The sequence below is a fragment of the Panthera onca genome, chromosome B3, assembly GCF_046562875.1.
Source record: "Panthera onca isolate mPanOnc1 chromosome B3, mPanOnc1 haplotype 2, whole genome shotgun sequence".
Classification (NCBI taxonomy): Eukaryota; Metazoa; Chordata; class Mammalia; order Carnivora; family Felidae; genus Panthera; species Panthera onca.
Genome location: NC_138344.1, coordinates 131,120,318 through 131,132,525, shown reverse-complemented (window position 1 = coordinate 131,132,525; position 12,208 = coordinate 131,120,318). Strand labels below are relative to the sequence as shown.

Below are 12,208 nucleotides of genomic sequence, written 5' to 3'. Positions count from 1 at the left end.
GAAGGGCAGAGAGTCAAGTCCCAGAGGGAGGAAGTGAAATGGTCGGGGGCCCAGTTGGAGGGTTCCACCGTGCGGGAGACGGAGGGTGGATGGCTGCCTTGGAGGCTGAAAATTGATTTCCTATCCTGTATACCCTCCTGAACCAGGAAGAGTAGGTCCTGGTGGATGGTGGTGACATTCATGGAGGCAAGGGAGAGCCACATCTTCCCAGGGCTTCTAAAGTTTGCAAGGCAGAGGGATGGAAAAGATGGCTCCCACAACTCCTTCTGTTCTGGGATTTTCTGCATTAAATTCTAAGGGTTACTGCAATCCAGGATATTGCAGGATTTGCAAGACTGGTCTGGCTCGTTCTTTTCTTTTCTCTTTTTTTCTTTTCTTTTCTTTTCTTTTCTTTTCTTTTCTTTTCTTTTCTTTTCTTTTCTCTTTTTTTTTCTTTTCTTTTCTTTTCTTTTCTTTTCTTTTCTTTTCTTTCCTTTCCTTTCCTTTCCTTTCCTCTTCTTTCTTTTCTTTTCTTTCTTTTCTTTTCTTTTCTCTTCTTTTCTTTTCTTTTCTTTCTTTTCTTTTTGTTTCTTTTCTTCTTTCTTTCTTTCTTTCTTTCTAACTGCACTGACAGGGTAAAGGAATTTGGGGGCTACCTATGATCTGGAACCTTCGTAGCAATTATATTCCTTTAAAGAAATTTTGATAATCTGACTTGATTCTTCAATACCTAGAAATACACATTCTCTCCCCACCTCCCCCTCTGGGAATAAATATGATTTCATACCTGTGTTCCTATAATTTTTATGAAAAAAAACCTGTCAAATCTAAGGGTGGTGTTTTATATTACTCTTTCTTGGATAGCTTTGTCTTTGTTTTCTTCTTTTGTGAAAAAACACCGTCAAGTTTGTGGTGATGAGAGTGTGGTACTAATCTGTGCTGGATTTAAGGCCTAGAATGCCATAGAAAAAGGGGGAAACAATTCTGGAGTAATTTTAAGTAAGAATGGGATTATACTTGTTGTGATGAGACCCTTTTTATTTAGCTGCAATACATATAAACGGTGGTCTGAATTGAATCTAGATTCATGCTTGAATTTTCCTTCCATAGACAGTGAGATCTTGGGGAAAAAGATCATGTCACATTATCTTTGCATCAACGGATGCATCCGAAGTTGGATGCTTAATGGACTGAGCCACCCAGGCACCCCTCATCCATGCATTCTTTAGCTTGCTATTGAACGCCTGTTGTATCAGGTAACATGCTAGGTGCTGGGGATAGAAAAGGTGAAAATAAAATACACCGTGAGCAAGTTACTAACCTCTCTGAGATCCAGTTTCATTATCAATAAAATGTGCCTAAAATCCCTCCCCCCTGGGGTGTTGAGAGGATTAAATTCTATGACTCACTGAGAAGGGCTTTGCACGTGGTGAGTGCTCAGAAAACACGATTGCTATTGCTGCTGCCACTGCTGCTTGTAGGATTGCTCCAGGAGCTTAGAGTTTCAGGCAGTGGCACCGTTTCTTTAAAGTTTTTATTTTAGTTCCTGTTGGTTAACATACGGTGTTGCATTAGTTTCAGGTGTACAATATAGAGATTCAGCACTTCCATACATCCCCTGGTTCAGGCAGTGGTTCTTAATGGGGAGGGGGGTCTGCCCCCCAGATGACCTCTGACAATGTCTGGAGGCATTTTTGGTTGTCAGGTCTTGAGGCGGTGTTAGTAGGGTCTGGTGAGTAGAGACCAGAGAGGCTGCTAACATCCTGCAACGCACAGGACGGCCCTGGCCACAGCAAAGAATTATGCAGGCAGGTGTCGGCAGGCCGAGGCAGAGAAACCCTGGAGGAAGAGGCATGTAACCCAACAACCGCAATTCACTGGAATGGAGCTATTATTTTTCCAGTTTTATGGCGATGTAATTGACATGCGTCACTGTATAAGTTTGGATGTACAGAAGAATGGTTGGGAACATATATTCTGTAATGATTACCACTATGTTTGGTTGGCATCCATCACCTCATATAGCTACAATAAAGAAAAAAAGCAAAAAGAGAAAAAAAAAAATCTTCTCCTTGTGCTGAGGACCCTCGAGATTTGCTCTCTTAACACCTTTCCTATATATCACACTGCAGCGTTAGCTAGGGTCATCATGCTGTACTTTTTGTCCTTACTACTTATGGATCTTATTTTAATTTTATTTTCTAACGTTTATTTATTTTTGAGAGAGAGAGAGAGGCAGAACATGAGCAGGGGAGGGGGCAGAGAGAGGGAGACACAGAATCCGTAGCAGGCTCCGGACTCTGAGCTGTCAGCATAGAACCCGACGCGGGGCTCGAACCCACAAACCGTGAGATCATGCCCTGAGCTGAGGTCGGATGGTTAAGTGACTGAGCCACCCAGGTGCCCCTACTTAGGGATCTTATAACCGGAAGCTGATACTTTTTAACCACCTTCCTCCAGGCCCCCTCCCCCTCCCCTTGGCCTCTGATCTCTTTTTCTATGAATTTTTCTCTTAGATTCCACATATAAGTGCGGTCATACAGTATCTGTCTTTCTCTGTCTGACCTATTTTACTCAGCATAATGCCGTCCACTCGTTTTCCACTGTATATATTATGTACCACAACTCCTTTATCTGCTCCTTTGTGGATGGACACTTAGGTGGTTTCCGGGTCTTGTCTACTGTAAATAATGCTGCCGTGAGCATGAGGTGCGTGTATTTTTTCAAGTTAGTGTTTTTGTGTTTTCTTGGACGTATTCCCAGAAGTGCAATTGCTGGATCATATGGTAGTTCTATTTTTAAGTTTTTGAGGAACCTCCATACTGTTTTCCAGAGTGGCGGCACTGATTTACATTCCCACCAGCAGCGCGAGAGGGTTCCCCTTTCTCCACGTCCCTGCCAGCATTTGTTCTATCTTGTCTTTTTATGACGGCCAGAATGGAGCTACAGAAGTACATAAAAATGGGAGCCCCGGTGACGCAAACAGAGGTCAGGGAAGATTTTGTGGCTCTTTATCTCTTTTGGTCCCTATAACCGTTCTACAAGGATAGTCTTTTGTGCCCACGGAAACAGAGGCATCAGGCAGCGAGGTTACGTGCTCAAGGTCACCCGTTAGTAAGCAGAAGATCTAGGATTTACTCCTGGGCGGTCTGACCATGCATCCTAGGCTTTTAACCACCGCACATGCGAACAGAAACGTGGACTGTGGGAGGAGATCCATTCCCTAGGTCATGGGTCAAGGGCACCCCAATGGTGTGTGTGGCCCGTTGAGGAAGCTGCAGGTGGTCAGTGTGGCCTGAGCTGAGAGGTGGAGGGAGGGGTGGTAGATAAGACTGGGGAGGCGAGTGGGGCTGGATTTGGGAGGTGCCCAGAGAGCCTTGCTGAGGAGTTAGGCTTTCTGCCCTGGGAAGTGGGGAGTCACTGAAGAGTTTAAGCAAGGCAGTGACATGATGAAAATTTGCTGTTGGAAAAATAACTCTTCTAGCAAGGGGGGCTTTGGGTTGGTGGAAGGAGAAATTGAAGGAAGGAAGACTCATAAGGAGACTATTAGAACATCATAAGTGAGACACAGATGCCGAGATAACAGGGAAGGGGCCACGTTTTTTTTTGTTTTTTTGTTTTTTTGACAGTTATAGCAAACAATTTCTTTCCTTTTTTTTTAAATATATGAAATTTATTGTCAAATTGGTTTCCATACAACACCCAGTGCTCGTCCCAAAAGATGCCCTCTTCAATACCCATCACCCACAGAAGGGGCCACGTTTAAGAGAGTCGGATGAAGAAAACTTGCAAATGACTCATTCCCCATTCAGCGGAGATTTCTGGAGTGCCTGCTCAGTGCTCCTTGTTCAAGCAGAGGCTGCGTGGGCAGCATAGCGTGGCAATAAGCACCCAGACTCTGCAGTTTCCCTTCCTGTGTTAAATCTCTTTCCTGCTTCCCGGCCAGGTGACTTGGGAAATAAGGGAGTCACCCCGGGGCCTCACCTTCCCTTCTGTAAAATGGAGATAGTGGTATTAGTGTCCACCTGTTTGGGTCGTATGAATAGTAAACAAAAAGTTCAGTTACTTGCAGCTGTTGTGATTGCTACTATTTCTTTGTTCGGGAAGGAAGCAAAAAGCCAGAAAGCCCCTGAAGTATGTGCATCCTGGGATCCCCCTAAGGGAAAAGAGAAGAAAGCTCCTAAAAGGCCCTCCGGGGTTTCAATCCTAAATTTTGTCATTGACAAATTTTCTCAATGTGCTTCTACTGTTGAAGTGTGAAGTCACCTTCGCAGAAATTGCTCTGTGAGTGCCGGGTTGGGTTGCTAACACCGAGGGGCTGTGTCTTTGTGGCCTGAGCTCAGAGAGGAAATGGACCAGTTTCCTATTCCATTTAGAGGGTTTACCGGGGCCATCTAGATCCGCGTCTTTATCCCGAGCCGTGGTGGGGACACTGATCACTGTCTGCCCCTCCTCCATTGTTCCTCCTGTGGTTTGAGAAACATTCCAGAGAACCTCAGGGTCCCAGAAGACTCAGGCAGCCCCCAAGGCTGGCACAGGTCAGTGGAACAATAGGGTGGCCATCATTCCAAGGTGTGACTGAGTGAAGGGGTGAATGTCATCTGTACCTGACTGCTGTTTACCCCTAGTGAGGCGTGTGGATCTTTCTAGTTTGACGCCCTGGGGCAAGCCACTTAACCAGAGCTGGGCCTCAGGGGTTCCACCCAGAGGGGACACATAAGAGCCATCCATCTTTAGACTCTTGCCCCGAGGCGACGCGAGGGAGTCTGCAGATGACAGTAACAGAGAGATCTCCTGCAGAGCTGTCGAGGTAATGAAAAATGGCTACCGCTTATTGGTGGTTTACTTTCCTCTAGGCACTCTTCTAAGTGCTTCCAGGTCTGAGTTCATTTAACCCTTGCAATAAGCCTACAGATAGGGTTGCACTGCCGTCATTCCATTTTATGGATGAGAAAATTAATTCTAAGAAGTAACTGGTTCAAGGTAAGTCACAGCCAATGCATGGTTAAACTGGGATTTGAGCCTTGGGATACCTGACTCCAGAGCCCGTAGGTCTAGCCATTGGGCTATGCTGCTCAACTTGCATCAACGGTGAGTATCCCCCTATAGCACATCTGGGCCTTTTCTGAAAGCTTTTACCCCCAAGGAAAATACTGGAGGAAAAGGAGAAATTTTTAAGGAGATGTGGGCTATCTCACCTGGCACTATAGCATTACACGTGTGGACTATATTGTATTTTCAAAGAGGGGGATGTCAAAGAGGGGAAGGAGCATGGGCCTGAAAGTCAGGTAGGCTTGGTCCCTCACCCCACTGAACCTAAGTCTTCTCCTCCTACAAAAGGGTGGGACAGTCCCTCTCATTCAGAAGCTGAAGAGGGAAGGAGGTAACCCACTCAGAGTACCCAGCAGAGTGTCTGGCATATAGCTGGTGTCCAGGAAACATTATTTCCTTGAACTTGATTTGATAGCCACCCCATCCCAAGAATCTCTTTATCCTCAGTGCTCTCCTATGCCTCCGTTGCTTATGTCCCTGACCCCAATACAATTGTCTTAGAAGCTTCTGTCATGGCTAGTCTCGGAGAAAGCAAGAACACCTTCGTCTTCTGTAAACCTCAAAGAATAAAATCATGAGGTGGCTTCCCTGACTGATGGGGAACCACACCCCAGCCTGGGTGAGTGATGATACGTGGCAGTTGGTTTTCAGGCTGTCAATTCTTAGATGTTTTAAGACTTTGCAGGTCTCCAGAGTAGCTAGTGGGGTCTCATGGCTATTTTCTCTCCAGGTAGTAGCCACGAGGGAGAGGTGTTTCACAGGAGTGGGTGTAGTATTGGATGAAATGACCACCAGGGAGGACTCGGGATGTTCCATTGTAAGGGTCTTGTAGTGCAGGCCACAAGGATTCCTCTCTCACTGGAGGGCTCCCCTGGGGACAGCTTGTATAACGTCTCTGACCCCCCACTGCCCCGCAACCCCTAATCCCCACCCCCTCACCCCCCTCACCCCCCCCCAGTGAGCACACTACCTTGATGCTGGGAGGTGGACATTTTTCCTGGCATCCTTCAGTCCTTGCTTGGGCAAGTTGCTTAACTTTTCAGAACCGTCTTGACCTCAAAATGGGTACTTCCTAGTCATGATGGTCTCTTTATCTGAAGCAAACCTGAAGCTCTCAACTGTCAGTCAGGTCTGGAATTTCCTGGAAGTATGAGCCTTTGTGGGTGGGGGTCCCTTCTCATCCTGCTATATCTTCCCTTCCCCACTTGGACTGGTGCAGGACTTTTTACGTTAGTCAACAGGACCTCTGCCACTGGTTTTCCCTTTATGATCTCTTAGGGATTTTTATCCTTTGCTAATAAGTGATTAGAGTGTTAGATACTTTGCTCAGGACTCTGGCCTACTGACTCATTTTACTAGCTCTGCTCTTTGGGCCTGACTCCATCATGATTTGGTGGGACATGATTTCATTTAAGGTACAAGAGGCTGCAGGAGAGGACGGGGTACTGTGTCGTGTCCTGGGCGTGGACCTTTAATGCTGCCATCGTAACCAAAGCCGCTATTCTGCAGATAAGGGCGGGCCAGAGATCAGGAGCTGCCGAACTGTTTTCTCCAGGAGCAGGAGATGTTAGTTAATTTGCATGAGCCATGAACATTTCCCAAGGCTGTGACATTTACCATTCCCTTCTTCTTTCAAGCTCCAAATCCCTTACTCCATTACTCATTCATTCATTCATTCATTCATTCAACAAGTTTACTGATTTCCTGCTGTGCACCAACTTCAGTACTAAGTCCTGGGGACATAATGGTGAATAAAAGGTGGACGTAGTCCCTGACCTCTTGGAGCTTATAACTAGGATGACCGAACATCCCAGTTTTCGTGGTTCTGGAATAATAATAGCATCTCTGTCTCTGTCGCAAGTATCCTGGTTTGAAAGATAAATCATATGGCTACCCTACTGATAGGTAGTAGGGGAGACAAATCTTGTGCGTGTGACCACACAAATTAGTATAAATAAAACCGCCATGAGTGAATGCTGCAGACGGGATGGAGCCGTGGGGCATGTGAGCAGGAGGTCTGACACAGGGGGCGCGGGGAGTCCAGACGGGGCAGCTGAGTGCCAAGGCCCTGTGGTGGAAGGGTGCCCGGGGTGTCTGGGGACTTGAGAGAAGAGGAGCATTTATGGCTGGAGGGGAGTTAGCAAGGTAGGAGGTTGGTAGGAGGTTGGACTGGGAGCAGGGGCAAGGGGAGCAAACTGAGCGGGGCTTGATGTTGGACTTTATCCTAAGCGCACTGGGAAGCTGTGGCCGTGTTTCAGGCAGCAGGGTGACATGATGTGATCAGTCACCAGTTTGCCATTTGGGTCCCTTATCTTGATCCAAAGGGTTGCAGTGGTAGTCAAAGAGCTGGTTTTAAATCATTCATTCATCCATTCATTCATTCATTTAGTAACTACACATTCACGGAGTACCAACTATGGCACTCTGCTAAGTGTTACGCTTTGGATTTCTGAATCACTTGCCTTCAGAGGTGCCCAAACTCAAGTCTTCAGGGAGGCCATCGTGTACCCTCCATGGCGTGAGGTGCTCTGCTTGGCCCCGTGGCATCAATCACTCACATTTGCCTCCACGCTTAATAGACTCTATTGAGTGACTACTGTCTTTCTCATCCGTCTCCTTCCCACAGCTGTAAGGTCTTCCAGGTTGAGTCTGTGTCTTTTATCCTTATGTTGCTCATGCCTGGCACAAGTAGCTGGCCCACAGAAGATGCTCAAGGCTTGAGGAATGAAGGAATAGGGATTTTCATATCTGTTTTGGAGACCAAGAGCCCTTCATTTCAAACCTTCACAGAAGCGAAGCAGAAAATTTGTTTCGGGGCAATAGAAGCCCTTTCTTTTCAGCTTCGTTGTCAAGAGCACTTCTCTTAAAGCATCTTCCTGTCTTTTTTTCCTGCATGAGCAGATTCCCTTGGTGTCCATAACCTCCAAAGTTTACATATTTAGGAATGCAGCGATTTAAGAAAAGCGTGGCACTGGAGACACCGATTCAGCAGTCCGCGGAAATCCGTGCTGTGAGTCAGAGAGCAGAGCCAGCTAAGCCTTGTCCTTCCCCGCCCTGGGCCATCACTTCTTCCAAGCAGCTTTTGGGCAAGAAGTTTAGGCCACAGCTGAGGCAGCAGGGGACCTCTGCTGAGTGTGGGTTTGGGTCCTTTGTGCCCAAGGACGCAGCCCTGACAAATTGAAGTGACTCCTCCTGGCGGGTGTCCCGAAGTCAGAGGCACTGCCATTTCTCCAATGAAGCAGTCATACACAAGATTGTTCAGTGCACGCAGGGTTGGGCCTGCAGCCCCTGGCCTGTCTCTACTGGCCTCCAGTTCATTATTATTATTGTTTTCATCCCGGAGGTTGTGATTCCATCAGTGTTTAGTGAAGTCCTGAAGCTTTTAAGCCAGAAATTAAAGAGCTAATGGAAATTGGCATGCTACTGGAAAAATGAATTTGCAAATGAGGATTGTGTTCCAAAAAAAAAAAAAAAAAAAAAACAACTCCCATAAAAATAAAACAAAAACCCAGCAATGAGTGGTATGGCATCCACATTTCTGTACAAATGTGCATGTGTCTGCTTCTCGTTTAAAGTGAAGTGAAAATCTTATTTAACGAGATTTTGATGGTGTGCGGCTCATTTAATTATTTTCATTATTTATAATCAGATGTATTCATTTAGGTAACTAATATTTACTGAATGCTTGTCACGAAGCAGGTGCTGTGTTAGACTCTTGTGATTAGAAAACAAATAACAGGGGCGCCTGGGTGGCTCAGTCGGTTAAGCGTCCGACTTCAGCTCAGGGCATGATCTCGTGGTTCGTGAGTTCAAGCCCCGCGTCAGGCTCTGTGCTGACCGCTCAGAGCCTGTAGCCTGTTTCAGGTTCTGTGTCTCCCTCTCTCTCTGACCCTCCCCTGTTCATGCTCTGTCTCTCTCTCTGTCTCAAAAATAAATAAACGTTAAAAAAATATTAAAAAAAAATAGAAAAAGAAAACAAATAACAGAAGATGCAAGATGGCTACTCCCTGTCCTCCAGAAGCTCCCAGTCTGGTATTAATTGTATCATTAGCTAACACTTGCACGGTGTTTACTGAGGCCAGGCACTGCTGTAAATACTTTATCATTTAATGTTGACATGATCCTTTGAGGTGAGAGTAAGAAACTGATGGGAGGAGTTAAGTAACTTGCCCATGCTTGACTGAGAGGTAGAACTGGGATCTGGAGATGGGGAGTCTGGCCCCAGAATCTGTGCTTTTTAAAATTTTTTTTTTAAAAAATGTTTATTTATTTTTGAGAGAAAGAGAGACACAGCATGAATGGGGGAGGGGTAGAGAGGGAGAGGGAGACACAGAATCCGAAGCAGGCTCCGGGCTCTGAGCTATCAGCACAGAGCCCAACATGGGGCTCGAACCCACAAATCGTGAGATCATGACCTGAGCCAAAGTCAGACACTTAACCGACTGAGCCACCCAGGCATCCCCAGTATCTGTGCTTTTTAACCACAATGTTCTACTAATGGTCAGGGAGACCAACTTGTCTTGATAGTTGGAATCCAGTATGGCCATTGCTGGAAGATAAGGAAACACTTGGGCCCTTATTCACAGAGTAGGCGTCTATATCTCAACCTGTGGGACCTTCAAAAGGACCTTCATTCACCTGTGAGGATGGCAGAGGGTCATGATTACCTGTTGGTTGTGCTCTAGAGAGACGTTGTGTCTTCACATAAAGGTATTGAGGCTGGGTCAGTGTATTCTGTTTAAAACCAAAGTACATGAGTTGTCATTCAGCTCTGTGGTGAAGAGTAACTTCTTAGTCTTTGCTGAGAACAAGGAAATTCCTTTCCTTCTCAGTGGACAGAAGAGACGGAAATCTTGCTGATGCCAGGTTAACTTTATGGAGTAAGTGAGGAGTTAACCTTTCATTCTTTGAGAAATGAGGACCAGATCACAAATTCTTCTCTATATTGTCCTATTTCATGTGGGAGAAAGTGACATAGCAGATGAGCTTTAGAAAAATGTTTGCACACTGGACAGAAAGGTGTCTGTGGGAGACAGGAGAAGGCATAGTTGAAGGAGTGTGCCTTTAACCAGTCCCGGCTCTGCCACTTACCAGCTACCACAACTGTGGCCAAGTTACTTTTGCTTTCTCTTGTCTCATTTAGACTAGAGATGGAGTTAATAACATGACTTTTTATAACAGGGCTTTTGTGAGGGTTGAATAAGAGAAGAAGGTGCATTTCAAATGCTGGCTACTATGATTATTTTTGTGAGTATTCTAGAGCTTTCTCCAAAGTCTCTGGGATTGTCTCCACTTCCTTCTTGTTCCCAGATCAAATCATGCTCATTAGACACTGGTGCTGGTTATAGGTGCTGGCATGTTGTCTACAGAGGCACGGGAAATGAAGTATTAATTTGGGATTCATATTGAACACTCAAGAGCAAGGAAGAGTCTAAGTCAATAGCTACAATGAAAACAAGATAGCAGAAGCGTCTCTCTTTCATGATGTTATGAATCATCTCTTAGATTTCAGGGTCTCTTGAATGCCATAGCAATGGAAGGAATTAGCTCACGTTGCTGTGAATCAGAATTCCTGGAGTTCCTTCTGTAGCCCAGTAAATTCCCCCTCCCCCCCTCTGCAATTGTGGACGGACTCATGTTTGATAGGAACGATCTCAAGTGCAGAGAGAATGGGGCATATGTCAAACATTCTCTGCCGGACCAGGGTGACTTTTGAGTATCACTTGGAAAATTGGTTACTGAGTCTGTACAGGATGAGTCCAAACTGGGATGAAAGGGTGACAGTTCGTCAGGAAGCTTATTGATCTTATTGGAGCATGGATGATACTCTACTTCCTCATGAGCTTGTTGCTTTCCTCATGGTTTAAAATTTCTCTTATTTCATCCTCCCATGTAGTCAGAGAGAGAGAGAGAGAGAGAGAGAGAGAGAGAGAATTGATTCTACATTGTAAGGCACAATTCGGAAGGTAAAAGAGACCCCCATATATGGCTTGATCCCACATGACAATATATAGATAGATTAGTCACTAGTGTATAGCCAGATGCTAATGAATTGAGTTTTAGAACATTACCCCACCAAAGAATTAAGTAGTGGTAGCAAGAAAGTTACTTATCTGAGACCATAGGCTCTGGGTATATGGTCCAGTTAATTCAGATTTGCTCTTTTATTCTCTAAACAGATTCTCTACTGTTCTCTCCGTTCTGCAGGTGGCCTTCACTTTAGATTTATAACCAGGCTGTAAAGTGTTGATGAAAGCTTGCTGTCGGGGACCCGAGGAAGGGCTAATATTTGCACGTAACTTGATACTTAGGATGGCAGGAAAATAAACATCGTCGTAATGTTCACCAAGGCGCAGAAGGTGCCTCTCTCTTTTTCTCTTTATGGTCTGGACATAAAAAGTTTTTGTGGGCATTTCTTTGTGGGAGATGCTGAGGTGGTATGGCTGTAGGATGGCCAGCACAGGCAGAGGGCCACGTTGACCATCCGCCAGGTGGGAGGGGAAGGCACAGGCATATCAGTCTCCTCTCCCTTCTCCCTCCACCTTTCATAGATGCTTGAGGGGTCCCAGCCTGGGTGGGATCCAGCCTGCTGTCTGCAAGGCAGGGAGCTGGGCCAAGAGGGTCCAGGATGGGGAGAAAGAAGAACACCGAGGATGGAGAGAATCTTCCTTTCCGGCATTTAGGAAGCAATTCTGTATTCTGTTGGCAATTCTTAAAAAAAAAAAAAAAAAAAAAAAAAGTTTTTTTAATGTTTATTTAGTTTTGAGAGAAAAGGGGAGGAGCAGAGAGAGAGGGAAACACAGAATCTGTAGCAGGCTCCAGTCTCTGCTCTGTCAGCACAGAGCCCAACGCGGGGCTCAAACTCGTGAACCATGAGATCACGACCTGAGGCAAAGTCAGACGCTTAACCAACTGAGCCACCCAGGTGCCCCTCCCATTGACAATTCTAATAGCAGCCACTGGCTCGCTTTGCCGTGCCCTAGATGTGGGACCATGGTCGAGGTACTTCCCTCTTCTAAATCTCATGTGTCCCACATGAAGATAGTGATGCCTGTCTCACAGGATCATCATGAGGGTTAACTGAGTCACTCTGTGCACTAGTAAGTGCTCAGAAAGCATTCCTGCTATCATTAGTATTATTATATATGAAATGACAAGGCACACTTCTCAAAGTTTT

General features: G+C 45.7%; 1 protein-coding gene across 1 annotated transcript in view; it reads left to right on the top strand.

Moving 5' to 3' along the window:
• The window catches only part of KCNK10 (potassium two pore domain channel subfamily K member 10), a 123,792-nt gene that overhangs the window by 55,413 nt on the left and 56,171 nt on the right, over positions 1–12,208 (top strand). The gene's annotated exons all lie outside the window — the stretch shown is intronic.